Below are 23,159 nucleotides of genomic sequence, written 5' to 3'. Positions count from 1 at the left end.
AGCTTTTCTTCCCCAATGCATATCCCAAGTTGCTGTCTTTATTTACGATTCTCGCTGATTTGAGATCTCCTGGTGCATTTACTGGAGCTTTGTGCTCAACTGTGTTCACACAAAATATTGCTTTAATCTACAAACTATTTCTGATGATCCTGATTTGATCAACATGGCCCAAGAGGCTAATCCACGAATCTCATCTGTACATACACAAGAGCCATTTCAACCATTTGAAGTATACAATCTTTTACAGCTGCTAAGGTTGAGCCAACTTTCTGACCTGTCCCTGAATGCATCAACTACTCCAGTTTTTAAAGACAGAGGGGCAGATTTACAAGCCCCTTGTGCCACTTTTAACATGGGAAAAGTGACGCAAAAGTGGTGCAAGGGCCTTGAAAATCTGCCCCATACTCTGTAAAGTCCAGTTGCCATTTTTTTGCTGAAAATTCTCACTCAATCCTTATTTTGGGCTTTAACCATACTTCAGTCACTGTCAAATATCCAGTATATATGCAAGAGGCCCCAGAAGGTGTGGTCGTACTTCAAATACAACATTCTGCGAATTCTAATTACTTACTAGTAAAATTCAATCCTTTATTTGTAATAAAAACGTAGGTGCAAAGGCCCACAGTTTTTCATATGAGTCTTCCACAAGTGGAGCCAAGTTCTGGAGTTGCCCTTTGTGACAGGTCTAATTTTGGTTTGCAGTGGGTTGTCCTTGACATAAACACAACACAGGCACTGTGCCGCTGCCAGGAAGGCTTTAAATCCAACGATGCGCCAAGTGGGAGGTGGTGTCCATCTTGATCAACCTGGGACAGAAGATAGACCACAGCAATACCATTACCCCTGGTCTAGCTCGACCTGCTGGCTGCCTTTGACATGATGGACCACCACTCACACCTTCCGTCCAGGCTCCAGCAATGACTTACACCTAAGTAGACATTCACAAGGATGACCCATTTCACAGGGGGAGGCATCGCCAGTCTAGAAGCAGTGTGTAGTGAGGTCGCAGGAATGAAGAGCAGGAATGCAGGAGTGGAGATAATAGGAGTTTTATTGTAATCTCAAAGCAAGAGACCTCATCCTCCCAAGTCCAGCATACAACTGACTTTGGCTTGAGCCAAAACATTCTAAGCAAACTACATTCTGCATTGGAACACTATACACATGCATGAGCCACAGAATGCAGCAGATAAGGTTGGCTCAGCTTAATCAAGAACACTACACGGTGCTTTGCATTCGATTCGATTATTATTTCACCATCGATTTCCTCTTGTGTTGGATGTACAGCCCGGGTGGCTCAGTAGATCTGCTACTGTTGAGATTTCATTTGTGTATGTTTCATAGCAGCAGATACTTATCGCAATTACAGGTCGCAGTAACAAATCTGTTTTAGTAACATACCGCCTCCGGGCTATCACTGCAACAAGGTATATTAAGACCGAAGAGCATCTTTTGAACCCTGCAACTTTCCTCACGCTGGATGCTAAAAAAGCACTTTTACTGCTCTGCAGACAAGGGAAGCAGAAAGCTTTTACTAAACAGCGGCTGCAAATTCTAAAACATTAACAGAAAAAAGCATTGTTATGAGTGACCTTATAGTAATGTTATTGGAGCATTTTTTTGTGAGAGGTGTTGGAACAGCAACGTGAAATAACAAGGAGATTCTGCAAGGCTGAGGCAGAAGCAATGCACATTTCTTTCAGCACTGCCCTGCAAATTTCATGAATTTCTCTCTGCCCTTTAGCGCCAGAGGGCCTGATTGGCATAGCTATATGTGCGTGTAAATTCAATTCGTACGTGTAAATGGATTCTCTTGCAAACACAAAGCCGGGTTATTTCGGTTTTTACAAAACCAGGTCCTTCTTTACAAGTACATGACTAATGGTCTTACTTTGAGGTCGGCTGGCAGGATGCTCCATCACAAAGGTGGCTGACGTCTCATCCACTGTATTATAAGAGCATTATATAACCTATGGCACTTGTAATATGACAGATACGCTGTACTATTGGGGCATTAGAACACATGGCACTTGTAATATGACAGATGCTCTGTACTACCAGTGCATTATATAACCTATGGCACTTGTAATATGACAGATGCGTTGTCCTACCAGTGCATTTTAACACATGACACATGTAATATGACAGATGCGCTGTACTACTAGTGCATTAGAGCACACATCACTCGTAATATGACAGATGCGCTGTACTACCAGTGCATTAGAGCACAGGGCACTTATAATATGACAGATGCGCTGAACTACTAGTGCATTAGAGCACACACTCGTAATATGACAGATGCGCTGTACTACCAGTGCATTAGAGCACAGGGCACTTATAATATGACTGCTGGGATAGCGCCATGTTTTGCCAGAGTATCCTGTCTCCCAAACTCTAAATAACACCCTACATTTTGACCCCTGTGTAAGTACTGTAAGCCCATTTAAAGCTGTCAGGGGGTTGCCATCCTTCCTGCCTCTTCTAACAGGAGAAGAGGTTGAGTTGAGGGGCACTGGCAGTAGCAGGAGCTGGCTGCTGTACTCAATCTGCAAACATGATGGTGAATCGTTTGACTGCCTGGCCTCAGCAGACAAGAACAGACTCGAAATCTTTGAGCTGGATTTCATTTCCTCTCTCATTCTCTTTTAAATTCCTTTGCAAGAGGAAACCACTGGCAACTCCTAACCAAATAAAAATAATAGCCACATGTTATTTCTAGGCCCAGTTCTGGTAGGGAAAACGGCTGCATTTTACAAAATAAAAGTTTGCTTTATCACAAATGACCCAGCAAGCCACTATCTCTTTTATGGCCCCCCAATCATTGTCAGTTGCAATCTGTGATCTTCTTCATAAAGATCCATGAGGTAGGTCAGACTGTGACCCACGATGATTCTGAATTTTAGGAGCTGACCTATTCCTATGTAGGTCGAGTCTCGATTCTTTACTTCTCGCAAGTTTACTTCCCGCAAATGGCGACAAATATTTTGCGACTAGTAAATTGTGTATCTGGCCCCTGATACCCAGGCATATTTTTTCTTTTGACTCCTTTGGTAGTGGAGAAACTCTGACAATGTTATCCCCACTCTCTTGTGGTTTCTGTGTGACAATTGCAGTTCCTAAAAATCGCCTTTTGTGTTCTGTGATTTTTTGAAAGGCTGGATGGGTGTACCTTTGAGCCGGGTTGGCCTGCCGTACTACTTCAGTAGCACTGAGTATTACTTATGTGAACTGAGCCACAACTCTATCTGATCACTTCATAATTTTCCACTTGCTGCATCACTTGTGAGGAGAGATTGCCCTGTTTGGAAATCCTTCCCTGTGAGAAATAACAAGGACCCCCTGATATGGATAACGTTCCTGGGTCAGGGCCAATAATGTATGTAAAGTAGCATACCCAGGCAAGTGAACATATAAACGTGCACAAATCAATAAAAAAACAAAGTCAAAATTGAATAGTAACAGACTAGATTAGCATGAAAAAGTACATTTTAATAAATTTTGATAAAAAGTGTAAAGAATTAAACCATTGACATATTGATAAAAGATAATAAAACAAATGACATTAATACATTGTTATATACAGTAAAATAAATGGGGAGATGGTTTCCTGTCACTTGATATTTACACTTTAGCAAAATAATCTCTTACAAGAAATTATATATACACACATGATTGCATTGAAGATCATTCTCTGACAAATCACAATTCATAAATACTTGACAGGAAACCATCTCCCCATTTATTTTACTGTATATAACAATGTATTAATGTCATTTGTTTTATTATCTTTTATCAATATGTCAATGGTTTAATTCATGACACTTTTTATCAAAATTTATTAAATTGTACTTTGTCATGCTAATCTAGTCTGTTACTATTCAATTTTGACTTTGTTTTTTTATTGATTTGTGCCAGTTTATATGTTCACTTGCCTGGGTGGACACCTTCCCTGGCCACACCCAGTTTTACACTTAACTAACACACCAGTATGATAAGCAACTCATGCATGTATGTTTCTGAAAGGTTTTTTCTTTATTTGCCCATGCGCATGCTATATTTACATATGCTAGACTTACTATTAGGCATGGTCTCTGTTGGCTTTGTCAATGGGACCAGAATAACTACATTTTCTGGGAAATAGGAATATCAATCAGTCTAAGAAAAGTGAAGACAATAAGTTAAGACCTCTGGCCGCTGCACTCTGACACCAAACTCATACATCCACAACTTAATAGACCACAATCGATACACAAAACATGTTGTCAGATGCCATTGAGTTCCTGGTCTGTGGTGGAAGTTTGTGGAGAATTACCTGGCTCACTGAAAGCTCTATAATAAGGATGCACTGATGGCAGAGTATAGGGCACATGTGGGGAACATCCTTTACAATGCAACTTTTACCACGCAGTGCCTTTACGATGCAACTATTACAACGCAAACCATTACAACGCATTGCGCTGGGGGGCGCTCTAGGATAGGGAATAGATTTAATTTACTATACAACACCTTCCCTAGTTTCCACGGGGACTGGAGTTGGAATAGTAAATTAAACTATTCACTATCCAGCACCCCAAAGCGCTATGCGTTGTAAAGGTCTGCGTTGTAATACTTGCGTTGTAAAAGCATGTGTGGTAAAAGCATGCGTTGTAATGTCATACATCTGCCACATGTAGAGTGTGATTTAGAGTCCGGAGAACGGGTTACTCCTTCACAACATGGATATCCCAACCACCTTCTTACAAGGACCACAGGATAATATGCACTGTTAATAAGGCAGACAGAATATACTCACATTTGTGATAGAGTAACCTGTCGCCAAACTCTGCATCAAGCTCTGAGAATGTGGCAGCATGGCAGTCATTTGGAGGTAGTCAGGGGTCACAGCTGTGACCTCTAGCTTGCTCCCTGCTGCTCCTGGCACTCCATGTGTGACTCAATCACAAAACATCCCTGTACCCTGGATCATAGTTAGCAAACGTCTAATCGACATGAGAACCAAAACTGCTGGGCCAATACTTTGATTCCAACATACCTCCTCCACTTCATGTGTGACCCCAGCCACAGAGGGGGCAAAACTGTTGCCTCCTCTGAGGCCAGTGGTCACAAAGGAAGTGCCAGGAGAAGGTGGGAGCAAGTTAGAGGTCACAGCTGTGACCTTGACTACCTCCAATTGATGTTTGTTATATTGTGTCAGAAACGTTATGTATATCCTGTCTGTCTTATTACAAGTGCATTATAGTCAATGGCTCTTGCAATTTGGCACATGGGTCCTCTGTCACGTTTCTGACGGACTCCCTGTCCACCAAAATCTATATCAAACCCTATGAGAAAAATAACAATTTCATGAATTTTATATCATACACTGGATCAACATATTTTCAAGGAAACCCCAGCGCGACAGAATAAGACATTAGCTCCGGCGCTGGAGCATGGTCTAATTGTGACTAAACTGTCAATCTTCTCTTTTGATTTTGCCATGCTAATGAGAGCGCTCTTCTACTCTCGTAGACTCCCCACGCCAACGTTCCCAAGTGAGCGTCGGCTAAAAGAGGAACATGTATTTCGCTGCATTTCTGAATTAACTAAGACGCCTTAATTGGCGGCTGGTGTCCGCAGAGCCGCTGCATTAAGTCAGAACAGCGATGTTGCAGCAGGCTCCGGGTTCATTTATGCAAAGTTACCCCTGTGTACCTTGTAACTATCAGGCCTTTGTGTGTACACGGAGGGTCACAGGGGTTAATGTACAAATGGGCTATCTTGTTACAATCGTTCATTCACAAAAGCCTTACTGGATGATTGCTGATACAGTCCTGTGCCTTAGAGGGCGGCGGAAGCGCTGAACCACAGGTTTGCACTCCATTCTAGCTCTCACAGGCCAAACAGTAAAAAGGCACGTGGTAAAAGTGGAAAAGTGGCCTGCCAACATAGGTCCAAGTTGGCCAAATCCATGCCAGATTATCGGGATCTCCACATCAGGAAATGCGGGTAAAATGGCGAATAAATAAAACACATTTAAATATAGGGGGGCAGATTTACAAGCTCCGTGTGCCACATTTGCGCCACCGTTGCGTCACTTCTGTGACGTAGCGGCGGCGTAAAGCTAGCACCATGCTGCGACCGATGTACAACGTGACTCATCTAGGGAGATGCGTCACATTGTAAAGCCCTGCGCCACATGAAACCTGCGTCAGGTTTCATGTGGGCGTTTCGGCACAGGAACGCCTCGGAAAAGTACCAGAGTGAAATCTACAAGATTTCACTCAGTCACTTTTCCGACGCCGCTGCGTCAAAACCTTGTGCCTGCTTGAAGCAGGCGTAAGGCTTGACGCATCACGTTGTGTATGGATAGGCCATGAGCATTGCTGGAGTTGCGTCGCACTTGCGACACGGCTCCAGCAATGCACCACCCTTCTGACGGGAAATGCATCACGCATCTGTTTATCCTTGCGCCATGATGCGCCGCATTGTAAATGCGGCGCATCTCTGGTGGCGCAAGGGTAAACTTGCATTACGCATCTTTTCTAGCGCATCTGTGCTGATTTGTAGGGATGCGCCAGTCGTCATAAATCTGCCCCAGGATGACCAGAATTTTAAAGCCAAAAACCGGGATATTTCACGAAAATAGAAGATGGACTACAATTTTACTTCAAACGAGCGGACAGAACCACAGCGCTCCTCAGCAGAGAATTACAAAACAGCAGATTAAAACACACATAAAATGTAATTTTTTAAACCCTGTCCTGCATTGTGGTCAGGATAGGTTTTGTGCAGAAAGGGGTACCGTCCTGCGCTAAAACTATCCTTTGAAGCTATTAGCTCTTTGTGTGGGTGCACCAGAATGCAGCCCACAGGCAAAGCAGAAATAACAAGGAGAAATAAAATATATGTCTTATTGTTACCAGTTTCAGGCAGGTGCATCTTTTTGGAGCAAATCAATGTCTACATGTCTTCGTAAATATGGTTTTGTGTCAAAATCCATGGATGCACGGGAATACTCATGCACCTCCCATGGATTGCCTACCTAGCATAAACTAACGCAAGGCAGCTCAAAGTGCAAATTTCCACGAAACCAACATTTTTGTGGTTTTGTAAGTATCGGTTGTAACTATTTCTTGATTACAATCAAAGGTGCGTATGAACATGAATCAATTGCAGTTCAAATGAAAACCCTGAAATGTTTAGAGGTGGTTGCATTGGTGGTTCAGTGGTAGAATTCTCGCCTGCCACGCGGGAGGCCCGGGTTCGATTCCCGGCCAATGCAACCGTTTCTTGGGAGAGGTGTGGCGCCGCGGCCAGGGCGACTGACGCTGGCATCTGGGGACCACGGTTCGATCCCTGGCTCCGGCGGCAGGTTAGCCCAGCACCATGTGACTCTGGGCAATAGCTCGCTTAATCTTCCCGACGGCCCCCAGCGCCTAGAGACCCTTACGGGTGATTGTGCACTTTACAAATGTGTGGACTTTACTTTAGAGGTGTGTTTTTGTGGCCGATGTTCACCTAGTCCTCCAATAGGCCTTGTCTTCATCTTTAAACAGATGCCTGCTGCTGTCTCATGTTAACCATTGTGCGTTTATGTCTCTCTTTTTACCAGTGTATTGGAATTCAGTTCTCCTAGAGCTCGAGATGCCTTTGCAACATTCAAGGCACTTCCTGTTTGAATGCTGCCGACAGATCATCTATGAGACCTTCCATTGTTTACTATAACATATATGTTCATTAACATTACAACTGGGGGTGGGGTCGCACACTACTCACACACCAGCGGTATCGCCCCTAAGGACTATGGTAAATGTAGTTCCGTGTTTGGTGATGCATCTTCTTACAATTCTCTGCTATCTTTGCTGTCTTCGCCATCCCTGGACACGTGTTTCGGGGTATCACCCCTCGTCAGCAGGGATAGGCCGTGTTCTGGGGTTGCCGGTGGCTGCCAAATATCTGCCAGGTTTAGTACCACTACACTTGAAAAGAATACTGGTACTGGCACTGGCCAACAAACTGTGAGAACTGTGTGTGAAGCGAGTAACACTGAACCACATCGACCAAGATGCATGAGGTAATTCAGCTGTGACGTGTCAGCAGGGTGCTCCAAATCCCCTTGACTGTTTAAGATGGCTCCCGTGGGCCGTGAGCTGACGAACTCTGTGAGCACCTGCGCGCTCAGAGTGGCACTAACCCTGAGGAAACTGCGGCAGCACGTCCAGCGACCTATGAACATTTTCCCCACTGATGAAAGAGGAATCTAGAAACACGTGTTTGGGGATACACTTGAAAAGAATACTGGTACTGGCACTGGCCAACAAACTGTGAGAACTGTGTGTGAAGCGAGTAACACTGAACCACATCGACCAAGATGCATCAGGTAATTCAGCTGTGACGTGTCAGCAGGGTGCTCCAAATCCCCTTGACTATATGTTCATTAACCTTCGATGACATTAGGTTAGAAGGGGCAATCAATATTCATGTAATGGGCCAGCGCTTACATAGTGGGTTTATTTTACGTTTTGTAATACGGTACTGTGATTTGTCAAAGAATCGATACACTTCTTCATCCGATGCAGAATGTAGAAGTTTTCATTACTTTACATGGTGAAATTCATTATAAAAGACCCTTGAAACTGCGAGTGAGCCAGACCTTTTTGGTCTCTACTATGGATGGTGCCCGAATCTCTGTCGTTTTGCTGAACATTTGGGATATATACTATTTCTCAGATTTTGACTGACTATTGCATGTATGTCTATTGCCGAGATCCCTTAAGACAAATGAATTCCTCTATTCTATGATTGATACTGAACTGAGCTATATTTTTGCCAACTGTATTCTGTTTTCTGATTTTAATAAACCTTTATGTATTCTTCTAAATTACTGATCTCGAACTCCCTGTTTGAGTAAGTCCTTTCTTGTTATTGACTATATTTTTATTAGGCTCTTTGAACCTCATCCTTAGAGACACATTGCCTCATCTATTCTTGATGTTAAGACTTTCCTTGTCCCTGAGATCTAGGCACACTATTATGCAAATAATCTAAGTGATAGTGTCAGAGCGCATCCACATACCAAAAACAAATTTACGTAAGGGCTACATCAAAAAGTGACACAACCTCAATGCAACATATTTGTAAATTTGGGCTTTACATTTGTATAAGGCAAAAACCTAGCTACAAACGCTGTGCAGGAAAATGTTTTACATTATTCTCTGCACCTCTCACCTGCCACTCTGACATCATGCCAGAAGCCTCCTGTCCCTTTAGGGAAGGGGCTTAGGATCCCTACATAAATGGTTGACCCCTATGACAGTATCAAGCATAATTCAGCCGTAGACCCTCCCCCTTTACGGGAAGTCGCAGTTTTCCCTAGTGAACACTGAGATGTGTACAGTGGGCTGTGCTGTCTGTGGCTGTGCACAGGGAGCCCCTTGCACGTGTTTGGGGAACTGCAGTCTGGGAAGGACCATCTCATGACCAATCTTCAAACCGAGTCTCTCTTCTTCTTTATTTATATGTAAGACTTTATATATGGCTGTTTTTGACGTCATACCAATATGTCTTACTTATATGTCTTACAATGAAAAAACTGAAAGAAAGTTAGAGGTACAACTGGTTACCCACAGCCACAATCAAAGTAGAAAAACAACATAGTCACACAAGAAAACCAAGTAAAAATGATGCTAAAAATAAGGAGTAATGATTGTGTGAGGTAGCACATGCAGTAACAATCACAAATACATACACATAGTGGACCTTTATGTGTCCACAAAAGAAAAATTATTTGCAAGGGTCAGAATAACATTTCCAGATCAATAATCAGAAAGTCATCAGAAAGTGTGCATCTCAATATCAGCTCACACAATTGTCAATCCAGTAGGGGCGTGCTCTTTTACAACACCTCCAGCACACCCGTGCCCCAGCTCTCCTCAACCTGTCAGCCCATAAACCCATCACACTTGGGCCAGCACTAGAACTAAGCGGAGGATGTATATCGTTGTTATGTCTGAGATTTAGGTAGAGAGGAGGTTCTGCTTGCATTCATATATGATGCTGGACTAAGTTGCAGATAGGAACCAGGAGCTCACTTCATCAATTGACCCATGCTAAGGTTCTGTCTGCATCACACTTCATGGTCATGAGAAGGGGGGGGAGGGCGGTTCACGGGGATCCTAACTGGCATCTCATAGATAAAACCATGACGCTTGCACCTAGGGTACTTACGTTGCATCTCCAAAGTGCAACAGTACATCACCATGCCATAGTTACTATAGAGCAGGCAGTAGTTGGCACAGCAATGCCCCCTTTCTGCTAGAGGTCATCAGTTGCACGCACGTGGCACTTCAGTCAACCTGCCAGACGGCACACTGTCTGTTATTGCAATCAATAGCCCTGCTGCTCCATCAATGTGCAGGTTTTCTGTGGTGTCAGATATGCTTTTGATGTCTACTCCACCTGTCATGACCACACCCGTTTTTATTACGGCCCAGCACTGCAGGAGAATAGCTGCAGCAGCCATGAGGTGATGGTGCAATAAGAGCTTCATCTTCCATCAGTCAGCAATTTTAGGTCAATTGATTGCCGGTGAACATGGAGACATGTGACTGCTTGGTGAGTACATATGACCTAACACAAGGACTACCCCATACATCCATCGGGACTAGGGTCAGCATATCATAAACACACAGGACTGCTGCATGTTTATAATATATGTTTAGTGAGTGCAGCAAACATAAATCAGGCATGCAAGTTTGCTAAGGGCATGTGACTGACACATTTATTTATATATATAATTAAATATATATATCGTTTTTTAAAATTTCTTATTTATATATTTGAAGTAGCACATTTGTAGGGAAGATGGTAAATTTATAGAGTGATGCCAACATCAGTGCAAGGAATAGCTGTAAAAATGGTATACATTATTAATCATCACATTTAACTAACAGTTGAAGTGATGGGATCGGTTCCGTCCACAAAGAGGTAATATGGAGAACAACAACACATAGCATTGCAAAATATGTATATAAAATTGGCAGCAACAACAATTGTATACCAGTGAATAGTAAAGAAAATGAGGACCATTTGACACATTCTGAAATTTACACCCACTGCACATACACTTACTTCTTCTACCAGAGGAAACATTATGAACAATGTCGACTTGCGGCTGTGGAAGATGATGCTGTGCACAAGTATATGGGGCCTCCATAGTGACTTATTAATGCATTAAGGATGGTAGTCCACTACTTCTCCTTGCTGTCGCCTGTTATTGCCTTTTTTCCGATCCTACACAGGTTGCGCACATATTACTCAGTGTGGACCATATATGCATGGAAGTAAACAACGTGGACAAGCAAAATTGGTCATTTAGAGCCATCTAGGTCCTGTTGATCCATCGCACATTGTCCCCAGAATAGTAGAGGAGAGGACGATGAGATGAGAATGACGCCCCTTACATTTGTCCAGGTGGAAGTGCAGCATGTTGGACAGAGGGTCTCCAAAAGGTTTATGTAGGCGACAAAGTCCAGCTGAAGCAAAAAACTAATATATTTTTCATTTTAAATTCAATGCAGGTTATGTGTTAATGTTCAAATCAATTTACTACTACAATAGCTTTCTCATCTATCCTGAGTCGAAAACACAGCTGGTGATCAGCAAAATATCACCAGGAGGTGTACAGCAGTCGAGTTTGCAACACAAAAGGACTCAACTATCCCCAAGCACTGAGAGGACCTCTGCTTCTGGTCAAGGTCCTGGGTGCCATAAAGAGTTCCAACCAGTATTGCACCACACATTTCTCCTGACTTACCCTACTTTGGTGTAGGGTCATGGTCGAAAGCTTGGCTGTACCAATTTGCTCAGCTGGAGGTGCATGAGGAGCAGCTCTAGCGTGAGTAGATTTTCTTATTTTTGCGTAGTGTGTCAATGTACATATTGTGTTCTCATTTGACGTTTCTATACCAACATTATTTATATGTTGATCAGTGCTTATCACCTTGCAGTTAGACAAGCATGATACTCATGTATGCTGACATGACGTGTATACTCTTAGGTATGTGTGGCACATCCCCAATATGGTACTGACATATGACTTGGGTAGGTGGAACTATCATACATTCAGTCTTTAAATATCAACCTCACTTCATTGATATTATTAGCTGTTGATGAAGTAGGGAGTTACATTTTCAGATTAGGTCAGGTGACCTAGTAGTATCGTTGACTCTTGTGAAACAGGGACATATGTGACTTCCACTTTTTCAATGTTGTATGAAATGCACATGACCTTTGACTAAATCATGTGTATCACTTGATGACATGCACATTTGGACTCATAGGCATTTCCCATTCTCATTCTCCACAGACACCAGCATACAGTAAAAGGACAGTGGAACTTGGAACAAGAAAGGAGTACATTGGCTGCATGGCCAGCGCAGTGACAGAGGAATCAAGGGGCTGTATTACACAAAGTACCCTGGGGGGGTGCAACGGGTGTTTTCACCCGCTTTGCATGCCCCTGGGACACTTTTGTATTACAAAAGGAGCAGCAGACACTTGTGCAGCCCCTTCTGCAATACCAATAGCTCTGGTGCACATAAAGCGCCAGCACTATCTGCTGGGGGTATTCCCTCATTTGCATGGAAGTGTGCCCTGTCCAAATGAGGGAATCCCTTTGCTTCTACGCCAGCGCCGTATTACAGACACGGGCGCAGAGACAAAGAAGCCCTCAGGAGGAGCTCTGAGAGTGCACCATCTAAAAGGTGGTCCACTGTCAGTGCACCCACGTGGTGGCAGCCGCTCTAGGGAGGGGAAATGGGGTCCTACGGACCACCCAGACATCCCCTTGCAGGTTGGTGCAGTCACTGACTGCACCCGCCTACAAAGGGATCTCCAATCCCCTTTAAAAGTGCAGGCAGGTGCAGCCTGCACTGTGAAAACCTGGTGCGGCTTTAAAGCATCAGCGCCTTTTTTCACAGGAATGTATTGCCCCCATTGCAGTGCAAGTTAGAGCTGCCCTGGGGGAAGGCATTCATGGTAATAGGCCTAATTTTCGATGTTTGCGCTTGGTGCACCATATTTAAAGGTGTGCCCAGCTCAAACAATGAACATGCACATTTACCATAATACGGCACTCGAGGTGAACATACATGATGAACAGATGGGGAACTTCCATAGGACACAAGACAATGGTTCATGCACACTTGGATACTGAAAATAAAGCTTTTGCTATGTCTTCCAAATGCGTAAGGTTGTGCGTGCAGATCGGATATCACTCACTGATCCATGAGCGTGGATACGACTAAAGATCGAACCCCATTGGGGGGGGGGGTCCCCTCAATGCACAGTGTAAATGACTTTGATTTACACTAAATTAGTCTGAAGTAGATTGATCCTTTTTCATGAATTGATTTTCTTCACTTTAAATGGTCTTTGTAATCGACATAAATTTAAACTGAAAATAGTGGAACTGAAGACTCCAAAATATATTCCAAATTAGTAGTCCCAATGCATTTCGGGCTACTGAGAGCCCTTCATCAGGAGTTTTAAACTCCTAAAAATTAAGCAGAAAGGTAGGGGTCATTGAACAGTGCTGTTCACACCTTTTAATAGCAGACATTTGTTGCAAAGCTACAAACACTCAATTCTTAAATGCCCAGGAAGGAAACTTCCTTGGTGCGATGGTACCGGCTTTATCATGCAATACAGAAAAATGTGTTTGCGACATGCTACTTAACATGCTTATTTCAGTTCACCATGTGACGATATTCCATTGCATGAATGGTAAAAATGCCAGTTGAAAGAGTGCAGTTCACAACATAAATTGGAGGTGTTCAAAAGTGAACTTGTGTTCGTAAATATTGGTGAACTGAACATACCATGCTACTGTGAGAGTGGTCGTAAATAATAATTTGTGCTAAACAAACCTGGTTCAGAAATGTGTGTTGGAAAAGTGATTGTGTTCGTAAATACCAGTCAGCTGAGTAGGACGCGTCATAGTGTTGTGCCCGTGCTCTCGTTATGAAGGTTGGTGCTCAGACAAAAATCGGTTTGAAATAAGTTTGGAAAAATGCTCATACTAGAAACCACGAGATGGGTGAGCGTGTTGCACCGGTATATTGGCGCTGGTATGCAAAAAATATTGTTTGAAGACGCAAGTTCAAAAAAGTGTGTTTTGTCACTGGAGATCATCCTGTCGGTACATCGATGTTCAAGAGTTCAAGAGTGACAATGATCAAAGAGGGAAGTCAAAAAATATCTTACCGGTGTTGCTACCTTGGCGAGTATCGAACTGCGCTAGTATTAAAAAAATAACGGTAATAAAAAGCAAAAACTGACTAATGAATGTAGTCAAGATGTGGTGCTTGGTGTGGCGGCCATCATAATGTGTGCAAAAGGTGACATGCTTGATTCCTAGTGAGCGTGTTGGAGATTAGCAAGGATTAAGATGTTGTTCTATTCTAATTGCGCAGTAATCATGTTCCATGAAATATTGATGATATCAAAAAATATAACTGGCATGTATCTGTGCCAGAACCACCCTGCCTTCTAATCAAATAGGTTACACTATTAGTGTCATTAGGTTGATAGTTCCCACAAAATTCAGCAATGGTTACTGCTTACATAAAATGAGAGTTCAGAGGGAATCCGGGATTGGCTGCCAAGGAGCGACCATTGGTTCAGAAGGTTAGTGTTTCAGTGCCTGTTGGCAATTTAGTATGTCCAGTTGAAGCTCCCAATGAAGTGCGCACTTCACCTGAGGAGTTTGAGTAGTCAGGAGCACAGAAGATATTGGCATGAGAGCTTAGTCAGTGAAAAACTCATTGTTTTTTCTCTTGAAGTTTCTGCTGTTGTGTTACCGAGTTTCCATCTTGAGGAGTAGCGTTTACGGAGTGTGCAAGTCAGTAAGTCTTAGTTTTGGTTTAGTCATGTGGGAGGCTAGTCTACAGAGTACAAGAGGAGTTAGTCGGGTAATGAGGCTTTGTGCATGTTTTCCCAGAGGTTATTTCTTCACATACTTTGGGAGTGTAGTGTTTTACAATATGCAGTCAGCACAAGTGTGTGAATACTGTATATTTGGATTTGAGAGTACACTGAATTTTCACTAATCCTTCAGTCAAGGACTGGCCAGAGTCAGCACAAGTATCACAGATTCCCTAGTCCGTTAAATATTAGTTGTAGAGAGTGTTCTTACCTTCCAATAAAATCCCAATAGAAAAGTTTAGTTGGGACAGCGTTCCTGAATTGTTCATTCCACATTATTAAATGGAAAAAGATTTATTTAAGAGATAAGATTCCAAACTGTAAAAGGTGTAAATATACATTAATACTTCAACCTTATCAAAAGAAAAGAATGAAGAGATACTTACCAGATATACATAAGAACTTCAATTACCGTACCTTCTGTACAGGAAGAGCTAAGAGTCTGAAAGAGAGAAAGGAATAATTAAACCATAGTACATTGTAGAGATACTAATTAAGAAAAATTGCATTGCAATTACAGTTACAGAAAAAGTGTACTAAAAATATCAAAAGAAGAAAGAAGAGAGGCATTGTCACCAGAAACATGCATAGGTGCAATTCAATCAGGTAATAAAGAAAAAATAAGATTAAAGTATGATAAGGTTTAAGAGAATAAAACTATTAGTTGTAATAAAACATTTGTTGCAGTTCCAATGTTGATGACGCAATCTTGGAAGAAAAGAAGATAGCGAAATTCTAGAAGAGGAACTAGAGTGAAGAAGTGTGTCTGTCTCTTCTCTGTCCCTTTCCCCTTTCCCCCCTGTGGGTTCCTCAGTTACTCGCATGCTTGGCATAACGTGGTTGGCTGGGAAACTGTAGTGGGGCTATTGGGACCTGACGTCGTTCTGCTCCTCTGCATCTAGGACAATAGCCCCTTCCTGACAATCTGTTATTGATAATATAAATAAACAACATTGCAAGTGTGTGCTTAGAGCATAACAAAATTCACATTAAAAATTAAATGACATTGCACTGTGAAAACTGGGGAAGTGTTAAACAGGGGCTAAGCACTAAACAAAATGCATGGAATGTAATGTACATCATTGATTAGGGTATCATTAATATACAGTGTGCCATAAGATAGCACTCAGTAAGTGTAACCATGATTGCAATCCTTAAGATCATTAAGATCATCTCCCTCCGTTGGTTGATTGAATATCAGCTGCCCATGAACATTCTACATTTGGTGTTGGAAAGCGTTGTTAATTTGCAGGTTAAAGAAAACAACTGTACTCTATAAGATCATTTAGGCCGTTTGGATTTAAAGTGTACAATAATCTGATCCAGCAGGTTTCTCTTTGTAACAGAAGTTTGGTCAGGTTGATGCCCTCACGCTGTACTACAATTTTGAGGACCAAGAAATGTAATTGGCTGATGTTGTGATTTTGTGACTGGAAGTGCATGGCTACACAGGATTTTTGATTGTGAGTGCAGATATTGCTTTTGTGTTCGTTCACTCTCGTCTTCATTACATGTTCTGTTTTGTCAACGTATACTAGACCACACGGACATTTCAATATGTAGATGACGTTCTTGTTGTCACAGTTGGCAGTAGTATGTAATTTCATCTTGTTTCCTTTACGTGGATGTGTAATTTGATCACCCTTTATGATGTTGTTGCAATTGCTACGGTTGTGACATAAAATTGGTTCTTTATATGTTTCATGGGTAAGACTGGACCTGGAAGTAGATATAATTTCCCTGGTGTTTTTGCTGAGTTCGTGTGCAAACATGGGGGGGTGGCAAAGATTCTTTTAAAGTCTGGATCCATCTGAACTATCAGCCAGTGTTTCATGATCAATTTCTTCAATTTCTTGAAGGGTAAGCTTTGTGTAGGACCATACGGTTCAGTTTGTTGGATTTGCTAGCTGGTTTCAATTGCCAATCACAAGAAATAGGTACTGCAGATCCTTATTTGTGCTTTTTGTGTGGTTTTGCCAATATAGATTTTATTGCAGGGACATCGAATTGCATATATAACATTGCAAGTGTTGCAGTTCGAAAAATCTTTCAATCCAATTTTGATTTAGCCTAAGACAAATTCCTTGCATTCAATAGTAAATTTGCATGCAATACAGTTCCCACACTTGACATGCCCAGTGAGTGGGGCCAAGTCCCAATGGTCATTGGGTGTACCTGTGCGTGTTGAAGTTGGTAAGGCTGCTCTGACCAAATGGTCCTTTATGTTTTTGTTCTTTTTAAGTGCAAACAATGGGCGTTCCTGTTTCAATATGCCTGCATTGATGACCTCCCAATGTCTAAGAATGCTTTTGTGTATGGTATGTGAAACAGGGGAGATGGTTACAGCCTTTGGGAAGCTCCTTTCCTCCTTCGGCACCCCACCAATCTCTACGATTTTCTCTTAGATCCACATCACTTATCATTTTTCATGTATGTCGACTCCAACCCAGCATCCAACTGCACAGACCGCGGCCGCGGCTCTCTGCATCCTTTACTCTCCTTGCACTTGGCCTGGACTTCTACTCGGTCTTCACCTGAAACAAACCTCCTCCAAGTCACTCTGACCTGGATCTAGGTATTACTTTAACTATCTTTCGCTCACTGCCCTCCAGCACTCTACCCACTGGCACTGTTTTCACACGCGCTTCACCAGGGCATGCGTCTGCCACTTTTTAAAATTATTCCTTGTTTCTCTTACGCAATCCCACGCCCATTTTGCTTTCACCACCAGTGCTTTACTGGCACTCTCCTAGTTTTGCTGGTTTTTCACCACTCACCAAGCTCTCTACCGGATTCCACGTTCTATCACCGCATGCGTATGACTATGATTTTTAGTAAACATTGCCCGTTATTACATAATTGTTTTGCTCTTGCTTAGCCAGTTTATACGTTCTGCTCACTTCTCCGGTATCATTGTACTCACATGCGATCCTCTTACATTGGTCTGACATACACTGCCCTCACCAGCACCCAGGTTGTTTTTAAATTGTTTTCCGCCCGAGCTAACTTTCATATGTCTCTTTTTCTTTTTTCATCCTTTATTCCATCCTACGGTTTTATTTATTACAGGCAAAATGTATACAGGCATACCATTGTTAATGTCCTGATGATGATCATATATCTTTTGTAAGGATCGAAACGCTGTTGACTTGTTGTACACCACATGCACCTCTTTATTCGATACTTATTATGTTTAATGGTGTCTCCAATATAATTTGTTTGTCCTACCAAAATGTGTCTCATACAAACAATTTACTCTGCCTGAGCCTTTTTGTTGCATGTTGTACATCCTTCCCACTAAGTTGGATACAGGCTTGTGTTCCACTTTATTTGTTTCTTGCTGAATTTTGTGTACATTTAAGCAGCTATATATTAAAAACACCTATCCAGCTGGACAGCTGTAAAATATTTTACTGATTGGGTCTATATTTAATGTTTGCTCTCATTAATCCTTGTGTAGGGACCACTGTCTTTAGAAATAAATGATTACCCAAGGTCCCTGACCAACTTTGTTTGGGTTCCCTTGTTCTTTATAACATATTAAGGGCATGAACAGCACTGTTCCATGACCCCAACCTTTCTGCTTCATTTTTTAGGATTTCAATATCCCCTGGTGAAGGGCTCCCAGTAGCCCAAAATGCATTGGGACTACTAATTTGGAATATATGTTGGAGTCTTCAGTTCCACTATTTTCAGTTTGAATTTATGTGGATTACAAAGACCATTTAAAGTGAATAAAATCAATTCATGTAAAAGGATTAATCTGCTACAGACTAACTTAATGTAGATCAAAAATCATTTACGCTGTGCATTGAGGGGACACCTCGCCAAGGGTGGTGCTATCTTCAGAACTTCAATATGACCACAAAGGACATTGGGGATGTTGCCTTCCTGGCTAGGAAGACCAGATAGTGTCTGGCAATTAGAGCACCACAACTGCTTGAATCCGTATCTCCAACGTGTCCCCATTGCTATATAGTGGGCCCGATTCACAGAACTAACTTAAGACAAAATCCTAAACTTACTACCATTTTCGTATTCACAGAAGGCACTTACTCATTTTGGTATTCACAGAAGACACTTACTCATTTCGGTATTCACAGAAGTTAGGACTCCTAACTTTAGGACTCCTAAATGCATTCTGTGAATACCGTAAGTCTTAAAATTAGGATTTTTCTCAATATAATAGTAGTAAAGTTAGGACTCCTAACTTTAGGACTCCTAAATGCCTTCTGTGAATACCGAAAGTCTTAAAATTAGGATTTTTCTCAATTTAGTAGTAGTAAATTTAGGACTCCTAAATTTAGGACTCCTAAATGCCTTCTGTGAATACCGAAAGTCTTAAAATTAGGATTTTTCTCAGTTTAGGAGTCCTAAAGTTAGGAGTCCTAACTTTACTACTATTAAATTGAGAAAAATCCTAATTTTAAGACTTACGGTATTCACAGAATGCATTTAGGAGTCCTAAAGTTAGGAGTCCTAACTTTACTACTACTAAATTGAAAAAAATCCTAATTTTAAGACTTTCGGTATTCACAGAAGGCATTTAGGAGTCCTAAAGTTAGGAGTCCTAACTTTACTACTACTAACTTTAGAAAAATCCTAATTTTAAGACTTACGGTATTCACAGAATGCATTTAGGAGTCCTAAAGTTAGGAGTCCTAACTTTACTACTACTAAATTGAGAAAAATCCTAATTTTAAGACTTTCGGTATTCACAGAAGGCATTTAGGAGTCCTAAAGTTAGGAGTCCTAACTTTACTACTACTAAATTGAGAAAAATCCTAATTTTAAGACTTACGGTATTCACAGAATGCATTTAGGAGTCCTAAAGTTAGGAGTCCTAACTTCTGTGAATACCGAAATGAGTAAGTGTCTTTTGTGAATACCAAAATGAGTAAGTGCCTTCTGTGAATACGAAAATGGTAGTAAGTTTAGGATTTTGTCTTAAGTTAGTTCTGTGAATCGGGCCCTAAGTTCCGAAATATGGGGGGTTGCCAACTGTGAAACTCTACAAAATCAATAAAATAGGTTATGTAGGCAACTCCTTGCAGTACCAATTTGATCTCCCAATATCATCTGCCACACCAACCTCAATCTATTGGATCTAAATGATTATATCAGAATGAGGCCTCACTATACCAGAATGAGGCCTCACTATCTGGAGCAATGAGAAGGCCATACTAACAAGGGATATAATAACTGATTTCCTCTTCTGTTAAAATGGCCTCAGAATCCCATTGTTGGTATACATCAAATTGGAAATTGGAAAAATTGGCAGGCAGAAGGCCTTTACAGAGAAAGATCAATGTCCTACCATCAACAAAAAAGGAAGTAACGACAGCCTTTTATTAATTAGCGCATGAAAATTGCCTCAAAAACACTGAAGGGAAAGCATTGATTACCGCTTATTTGTCTTTGTGTACCTCTTTGTCATCTCCCGTTTACTTAGAGCAGCAAGGCGGCAGATGGGTGTGCTCCCTGTTATTTCGGTTCCGAGCCAACACTGTTAAATATCTATTGTGCTTCCTGCTTGGGTACCAACAAAACCTCCCTATGACTCCCTGTGTGTGTCACAATAACTCAGGTCAAACTGTGATACATTTTTATTGTCCTGTAAATTCTATGAACTTTACACAAGATTATATTTAATTCAGTTTTTTTTAAAAGGAAACGCAGCGACATTAGGCAGTGCAGAGCCATTTTCTCATTGGTCATTTCTCTGTTCGATCATGAAACATGCCTATAGGTAGGTTAATATTTAAAACATGAAGTTAGGGCACGTAGCGCTTTATTACTGTGATAAAGGTTGTTGATTTATGTACATTTCATCACTCAAGTACTAGAAAATTAAACTTGATGGTTCTGCAGGTTTACTGATATGCAATCAATGTACATGGCACTTTTTTTTTACTATACCTTGATGCTATTTTTAATTTTAATTTTTAAAACAACACTTTTTAAACATTGAATGAAATGTCAATTGTGATTTGCATGTTACTTTTATGGATGGAAAACCTTCCGAATAAAGTAAATTGACTTGACTTGACACCTCTCCAATCCTTCCTCTTTCCACAGGATGTGATAGCCCATCTGCGGACCAGAAAATACAGTTTGCTCCTGAGCCCGTGTCCCCAGTACCCCAGCCCAACCCATCATCACATAAAAGAGAGCTCAGCTGCCTGGAAGGATGCATACACTACTCAGCACTGGGAGAGGAGATATATTTTTTCCTCCTAGGCTGCCTCATATTCTCTCCTAGACCACACTGTGCAAAGGCCTAATCCTTCTCAGGAGGTGTCTGCCTGATTCCCCCTGTCAATATCCGAGTGCTAGAGGAAGTTGTGTTAGTCTCCACACAATTTGACCATGATGAGTGTTGCCAGAAATATATTCTGCCAACCTAGGGCAGCCAGGATGGCACAATGGTTTAATTGGGGAGTGGCATTGCTTCAGTTTGTATTTCTATTTATGTTGAATTTTGGATGTGTTGTTGGTTTGTGCATTTGCACATTTGATTAATGGGTTAGAAATGTACTTAAGAACATTGTGGACACTGTTATTTAGACTCTTTTTTGATTAACTGGTCAAGTGTGAATGATAAGGTAATTCTTTGCACTGTTCAATGACGTGTTAAGGTGGTTTACGTTTGTTGTTACAGCTGAAATAAACTGTAGACATGCAAGGCTATTCTGAGCTGGGAGTGAGATTAAGTTTTTCATTCGGATGTGGCTGGTGGGCCTGGTCTGTAGCTGTTGTCCACCAGATGAACCAGCGGCATGACTTGGTCCTGCAGGTGTGACCACACCTTATCTGACTGGTCACACTTGATCTACAGAACCTCATTTTTTGACCTTGGTCTGTATTACATTAAGTGCGCGTTCTCATTGTTTGCTTCGGGCGCATCTTTTTAAAGATGCGCCCGGCACAAACAATGAAAATGCGCCACATTACAGGGAATGCACTGCGCCCAGGGCAGCTGTGAACTTGCCCTGGGGGCAGTGCATTCCTGTGACAAATGTAGAGGTTGCTTTAAAGTCTCTCAGTGTTTTCACAGTGCAGGCGGCACCCACCTACACTTTCAAAGAGTATTAGTGATCCCCTTGCAGGTGGGGATACTTGACTGCACCTGGCCGCGAGGTGATGTCTGGGGGTCTACAGGAACCCCTTTCCCCCCTCCTTTGGGCTGCTCTCAGGGGATGCACTGGCAAGGCGCCACCTTTTAGATGGCACCCTGCCAGTGCTTGTCCTGACATCTTCTTTGCCTCTGCGCCCGCATCTATAATACGGCTCAGGCAGAGAGTCAAAGGGATCCCCTCAGTTGCATGGGGTATGCCCCCATGCAAATGAGGGAACGTCCCCTGCAGATAGCCCTGGCGCTTTATGTGCACCAGCATTATTGGTTTTACAGAAGGGGCCTCACAAGTGTCTGCGGGCCCTTCTGTAATACCAAAGTACCTCGAAGGTGTGACAAGCGGGAGCATACGCCCGCTGCGCCCGCCCACCCCCGAGGCACTCTCTATAATACGGGCCCTGGTGTTCTTCTTTCCCATTTGCACATTTTCACTTTGTATCTCAAATGTGTGCTGCAGGGACTGATTCCTCCTTGAGGAACAGATATTACATAGGGAGCTGTTCAGGCTCGAAAGCTAGGTGATGATGGAGCATGTGGACACTTCATTTTGGAAATGCCAGTGTTGATTTTCAATAAAGTCTTCCTCCAGTAGAGTAACACTTCCACAAGCCAACCCACCATGCGTGCATTGTCTTTTCACTCACCCATCTGTTTGGATAGAAGATTGAGGGCTGACTTGAGGGGGCATTACATTGTGAATGCCTGGTGGAAGAGGTACATTGTTCCCCTAGGGAAAACGTGTCTGTGATGCCAGAGGGAACACCAAGGTTGAAGTGGTGTGGATAGGCGAGACCTGTGCACATGGGATAAGCACAAGAGGCCTTGTTTTACGCACTCTTGAAGCGAGCCAAGCAAGAGAGACTGGTGACTTTCAGTGACATGGTGGAAGGTGGATCATCTTGCGCTGGACCAATAATCCCCCTGTCTTCTGTAATGTTGGGTGCAGAGAATTCTTCCCTGGGATCAAAATGTGAACTCTGCTAATGGATGGAGCATTGACCTTAGTCTTTTCCCAGTGGTGCTGTGAAGAGGTTAAACCAGCTTTTATTGATGTACAAAT

At 42.2% G+C, this 23,159-nt stretch overlaps 1 non-coding gene across 1 annotated transcript; it reads left to right on the top strand.

The window, feature by feature from the left end:
• Positions 1–7,190: 7,190 nt before the first annotated feature.
• Positions 7,191–7,261, top strand: TRNAG-GCC (transfer RNA glycine (anticodon GCC)). The gene has a single exon. It is a non-coding gene; the product is annotated as a tRNA-Gly (tRNA).
• The last annotated feature ends 15,898 nt before the right edge of the window (positions 7,262–23,159 follow it).

The sequence above is a fragment of the Lissotriton helveticus genome, chromosome 9, assembly GCF_964261635.1.
Source record: "Lissotriton helveticus chromosome 9, aLisHel1.1, whole genome shotgun sequence".
In the NCBI taxonomy this organism is placed as follows: domain Eukaryota; kingdom Metazoa; phylum Chordata; class Amphibia; order Caudata; family Salamandridae; genus Lissotriton; species Lissotriton helveticus.
The sequence above is the reverse complement of the archived record's forward strand: the minus strand, read 5'-3'. Positions and strand labels throughout refer to the sequence as shown.